Below are 6,407 nucleotides of genomic sequence, written 5' to 3' on the forward strand. Positions count from 1 at the left end.
TCTAATGGATGTCAGATGGGAGAGTCCGCATAGCAAATAGGAATCTAATCTCTCCCCTCGTTCAGCCAAATGGAAACAGCAGGATATCCACGGCTGAGCCTCTAGCTTCTGGCGGGGGACACGTAGAAGGAAATGGAAACAGATTACAGTCAGTCTGATATCCAAATAACAAATAGGTATCCCAGAGAGAAATTTGTTTTACTGATGTTCGGGAAGAGATCCACTGATTCCCTTGTCTGCTCTGCCTTGCCACTTTAATTGAGGAAGGTGCTAGTTAAAAGCCAAAGGAAAAATAAAACAAAAGGAAGTGCTTAGTGTCTGGCAGGCATTTTGCTCCCGTGCACACACAATCATGCGCGCACACACCCACGCACACTCTGGGAGGAATTCTCCCAACAATCCAAAGTGTCAGCTGCAACTGGCCATTGATTGGGCCCAGTTCATTTTCCCAGGGGTTGACAGGTAGTCTGGGCTTCAAGGCAGATGACTGCAGAGGAAGGAATCAGCCCCTGGGCCTGGCGCTGGGCTGGGGACTGGAGTGTCAGTTTCTGTAGGGAGGAGCTGAGATTGGTCTGGGATTCGGGCAGAGAAGGGATGTGGCTTCCTAGAGGCCAGGGAGAGGTGATGGGATCTTAAGAACCATCCTCACAAAAATCTCAGCTCTGGACCCCACAAAATAGAAGGAAGGGAAAGTGAAGCAAAATCAAGGAAGGAAAGCAAATAGCTCAGAGGAAAAGAAAGAAAAGGTACAAAAAAGGAGGTGGGAAAAAAGTGAGTAAGGTCCTAGCGTTGCCCCAGCCCCGGCTGCATCGTCTTCATCAGGACCGCAGCCCATCGCCAAAGATGCCGAGCAGGAGGGGAGATTTTTGTGATACTATAAATATAGTTTATAGGCTTTGGTTTATCTTTATGACAGACCTAATAAATAATTTACTGGTCAGTAAAAGATCAAAGAAACGGCTAGAACTGCAGCCTGAGACATCAAATGCTCTAACATTTCTATGGAAGCTATACCAGCCCTGCGCATTTACTGCTTGATGAGATAAGTTTATGGTCCTGTGCTCCGGTCCTCAAAAGGTAGAACTTCTAAGAAAACAGAATAAACAAAACATTAGGGAAAATAGACACAGGAATAGACATCATAAGAACAGAGCCAGGGGTCACAGCTGACATCATGGGGGGTGGTCATTGTCACTATGGGAAGTTGCAGTGACCCAGTTCCACCCTAAGCCTCACCTGCTCCATAGAACCTCAGAAAGGATGTATAAAAGCCAACAAAATGTATGTCATTAGCCTTCTGAGAAGGTGGTGGAGAGAAACCCAAGGTCTGGGGGAGTGAAGAGTGAACGGCCCCCAATCCAGTCAAGGGGAGACAGGCGTTTTCCCAGGAGAACTGGTGAGAATGTAGTTAAGGTCTGGGAATTCCTGGAAAAAAGGCTGTACTAACAGGAGAAGTTGCCAGGCTTGGATCCCAGAAAAGGAAACCCAGGGTAGGCCCTGCCCATTCTCTTCCTGCCCCAGCTCTCTCCCAGAGATCAGGCCCATGTCCAAGCTCTGGCTCCCCACCCCCTGTAGAACAGCTGCCCCTTGGCCATCCTTGACCTCAAGAGGCGCCCGCTGGGTAAGATGCCCTGGAGCTGGCTTGGGGCTGTCTGGATAGGGAATTCCAAGGTCCCAGGTAGGGGGAGGACCAGAGCTAGACCCTCTAAAGCAGGAGCCCAGGCAAGGACCTTATTCCCCAGGTCTACAGGTAGGAGTGGGCTGAGGAACAAGGGTTTGTTAGGGTTTATCCAGCACTGGCTTAAAGGGAGAGACACAGGCTGACACGAGTATTCTGGGCTCTAGAGAAGCACTTGCGACAGAGACAAGGGATCGTTGGTTCATCAGGCCTCGCGGTGCGCTAGCTTCCTAGCCCCCACTCCATGCTGGACTCTGGGTCACTTTATTGGCCTGGTACAAGGAGGAGCTCCAAATAGCAGCTAGACGTCTCTGTCCACTGAAAAGGAACAGCCCCTCTGTAATTACTCCACCGCATCTCTTCATCCATCTCCTGTGAGTTTAACATGAGTCAGTTCACTTTGAGCCCAGTTACCTCTGAGAACCCTTGTTGCATAGAGCTGGACCACTACTGGCATTTGGAGTGGGATAAGTCTTTGCTGTGTGGGACTGTCCTGCTCATCATAGGATGCATAGCACCCCTGTTTCCTACCCACTGATTGCTGAGAGCCCGTAGCAGCCCTTACTCATGGCGACAACCACCATCCCGCACAGTTGTAAGCACCGCCTCTCCAGTGTGCAATACCGCCTCCCTGGCTGGCAACCACTGCTCGCACTACAGCTAGGGAAGAAAACATGGCACCAGACATGAAAGATCAGCCACTTGGGAGACACAGACATGGGAATAGACAGATAGAACAGATCAGACAGAATGGGGACAGAAAAACAGCCATGGGGGCAGGCAGGACAATTTATGATAAACCTTACACCCTCCTGCAGATTGATACGATCAGCAAATTGGCATTTTATTCTTTCCTTTCCATGGGAGAGAGAGGCGAAGACACCTCTGCACCCAGCTGCCACCTTGAAAGGACAATCAACGTTGCCCAGTCTACCGAGGCTCCCCGAGAATCCCTTTGGGATTTGGAAACCTGATGAGATTAAACAGACAGAGCTGTCTTTGTCCCCTTTCCTCCCTCCCAGCCTGCCCCTCTCCAGCCTCGCTCACCAGCCGTCCTATCCTTAATGGAAGCCAATTGCTGACAGATGGGTGGCAGGTTGCTTTGCTGTCTTCCTAAATGGCTTCTCCCCACTTAGGATAGGTGGCAGCTGCTGGCAGGGCCAGCAGGAACGTCAGACTGGGAATGAGCTGGCCAGCAGCTCCCTTCATTAGAGCAGCTCACTGCAGTGCTTTGGGCCCAGCTGCAGCCTGGGCTGGGGCGAGTCAAAAGGGAGAGTCTCTCCGTACCTACACTCACCCCTTCCCTGTCTGGCACGGAAGGGTCCCTGGGCATGAGGCCAGCACTCTGGCCCTTCCCCCTGCGCTCCCAGTTCTCAGCTTCAAGAGAGTCCTGCTCAGGGGGAGGACTGGGCAGGAACACTCTGGGGCCCCCGGCAGCACTCTTTCCTCCCACTGTGGAGAGGGGACACCAGACCGCAGAAGATCCAAGCTACCTGCGCCCTGCTTTGGCAGCTTTGTCTTTCTGTAGCACAAACCCAGCATGGTCCCCGTATCACAAGCCCCCACCCCTGCATCCCTGCACACACAGCTGACCTAGGCAGTCGGCCAAAAGGCCCAAAGGCCCAGAGTTCCCAAAGGATGCTGAGTGGAGGCCCCTGGTGGAGCATGGCGTGTGACTAGCACCTGCCTTCTCTGGGTCCCTTCCCCCATTGTCACCCAAAATGAAGGGGGAAGGCCCTTTCTTCCATCAGGACCATAGGAACCTGGCTCTGCTTCCGTTGCCTGCCTCTGGAACACATCAATTGTGCCACTCTGTGCCGGCTGTGGAGAGTGCCACAAACTACTTCACTCAGTCTCTAGAAACTTGGGGTATGAACCACATACAAAGATATAGCACGGAGATTGCTAATTACTATCTTTACCACTTACTGAGCACCCACCGCCATGTGCTAGCCTCTGTACCAAGCTCTTTATAGACATTAATTTATTTGATCCTAGTAACAACTGCGTGAGCTCAGTACTATTATTCTTCCTTATTTTTAAAGCCAAGGCAACTGAGGCTCAAAGAGGTTAAACAACTCGCCGAGGGCCACATGTGCGCCATGTTCTACTCCATGGAGCACAGCACACAGAACCGAGACTTAATAAACACTTGACAAATGAGTGAATTAAATGCTCAACTTTGTCTTCAGTGACTCAACCTTCTAACCCCGCCCTGCAGCCAAAGCCGGCCGGCTAAGCTCCTTGTTGAGTCGATAAACACTTACTGAACACTTACTCAATTTTGCTCACTGCTGTGAGGAGGTACAAAAAAGCAGCCACCAGAAAAGTTAATGGAAACATCCAACTAATAAAAAGTTAGCAACATTGAACATTAACTTGAATTAATTTCAAGGTTATCTGTTTCCACTTTTAGCTAATTAAACGTTAGTGAAATCGTGCATAACTAGTGCCTACAGAGTAATGTAGCAAAAAGAACAGTGGATTTGAAGCCAGGGGTCCTGGGTTCCAAAACCTTACCAGGCCCCTCGGTCCACAAACACAGGCAAGACGCGACCTTTCTGAGCCTCTGTCTGTGTTTCTAACCTGAGACTGCGTTATCTCTCTCACCAACACAGTGTCCTCAAGCATTCAGAGGGAAAGTGCACAGCAGCAAGATTTATAAACCTTAAGCTCCAGAAATGCAAAAGATGGTATTCTCTTTCTAAGGTTGAAAATTAGTCCATTGACAGTATTTAAATTTTTTTTTGAAAGCAATAATGGGCAATTTGTCCATAAGCTCATAAATTTGCTTGAAACTTTCCCTGAAAACAATTTGTTCTTTCCACATAATTTGCAAAATGACAATATAACGATGTTGCTAGACAACCATGTCAAGGGTTTTTTAATTTGATGATAACAGAGAAGGGAAACCATAATTAAAATAAGGCAGAACAGTGACATGGTTTAGGGCCAATAACTGAGTCGTTGGGTCTACATCTTATTTTCGACCGTTTTCACGCTTAGGGTTGTTTTGCAGAAATGGGGCACCTTTCTTTCCATTCAAACAGACTGCAAGCTCCCTGAAAGCAAGGACGATGTCTACTACCTTTTCACCCCAAAACCTCCCACGGCCTCGCCCAGAAGCTCGCTAAAAGGAGACAGTGTGGGAATGTTTATTGCACAGACCTGAAGAATAAATGAAGCTTGAATTAGGGTCATGTTCAACAGGAAATGCTGAGAACTTCTGCTTAGGTTTGAGTTTTGATTAAGGGATTGTTTAGGGAAAAGAAGCCAAGACAGGAGGCTGATGTCTGTGGAGCGAGGTGGCTAGCGCAGGTCAGCTGAGCCACCACATGCCCACTGGCAGTCTGGTTAGAGTAATAGACAGTACCCATTGAGCGCTTCTCTTGTCCGACACTATGCTTGGCTCATCTAATTCTCTCAACAGCTATGAAGTACAATGATTAGTCCTGCTTCACAGATGAGGGAGCAAAGGCACAGCAGGTCAGGGAACTTGACCCCACCCAACAAAACAAAACCCACAGCTAAGAAAGGGAGAGCTGAGATGCGCGCTGACCCAAAGCTCCGCATCTGGACCACCGTGTGAACTGCCTCTGGGTGCAGCGAGCAGAACTAAAGTCATTCTTGGTTCCTTCTCAAAATGAGATCATTCTCCAACTTCCCGAAAAGGATACAGCCAAAGAGAACGACAACTTGTTTTCATTCAGGTAAGTCCAGATCCGCGCCGAGAACGACGAAGCTCGGCAGCACTTGGCTTTTGGCCAGAGTTGGTGTGGCTGTCTTTCTAGTAACTGAGACTGATCCAAGTTGGGACATTGCTGACTTAATTTTGCAAACTTACAAGTGTCCTAGAGACAAGGTGGGTGCCAGCGCTGCTGTGCAAACTGGCAAGACGTTTTTCCTGGTTGGGAATACCTGTCCCTCCCAGTCAGGTACAGAGCACAATGCAAGAGTGGAAAGCGGGAGAAATCACTTGGCTTCTCCCCAAGTATTTTTAATAGTGACATCCTTCAATTTCTCTCTTTTGGCCTGACCTAACCACAGGAGGAGATGGATGCCTGGCAAACCATGAATCCTGCCTCAGAATGTCTCTCTGCAACCATCAAGGGAACCGTGTGGATCAAGACCCTAGGATGGTGACTGGCAAATATGGGGACTCAGCAAACAGGGCATGTGTGCACCTGCAGACACACACTCCGGCAGACCTGATGGCACTAAGGGCCTGTCATTGCAGTTCCTAAAAGACCCAATCTCATTGGGGGTGCTTGTACCCTCAAGCTCTCAAACAAGGTTGTCAGAGAAAAAATATATTGTTCCACACTGAGGATGCTGAATGAATGAATGAACGAATGAGTGAGTATTTACCATTTATGAACTCCAAAAAAACCTAACTCTCAAAACGTTTCAAGACTCTGACACACTTTTAAGCAAGTTCGAGTTAAGTCCTTTTAAATTGTTGAATTTAAACACTGACCATTATTTAACTACAATGATGTCGTAGACAAGACACTAACCTTTTAGCTATTATTACTGTTTTATTCATACACTCACAGGCATGAGGTATTGCTTGTATCTAGTAGGGAAGATGGGATGTACATAAATAATCTCAATTCAGTGCACCATGTGATCCGTGCCATGTGTACAGCATAAATAGAGGGAGTATCTGCTTCTTGGAGGACAATCAGAGGGGACTTCATGGAGGAGTCACCTAGGAAAGGAACTTGAA

At 48.4% G+C, this 6,407-nt stretch overlaps 1 long non-coding RNA gene across 1 annotated transcript; it reads left to right on the forward strand.

The window, feature by feature from the left end:
• The first annotated feature begins 1,190 nt into the window (after positions 1-1,190).
• On the forward strand, positions 1,191-6,006 carry LOC102150821 (uncharacterized). The gene is made up of 3 exons (XR_290546.4): positions 1,191-1,396; positions 5,109-5,388; positions 5,726-6,006. It is a non-coding gene; the product is annotated as an uncharacterized lncRNA (long non-coding RNA).
• The last annotated feature ends 401 nt before the right edge of the window (positions 6,007-6,407 follow it).

The sequence above is a fragment of the Equus caballus genome, chromosome 7 (genome assembly GCF_041296265.1).
Source record: "Equus caballus isolate H_3958 breed thoroughbred chromosome 7, TB-T2T, whole genome shotgun sequence".
Taxonomy (NCBI): domain Eukaryota; kingdom Metazoa; phylum Chordata; class Mammalia; order Perissodactyla; family Equidae; genus Equus; species Equus caballus.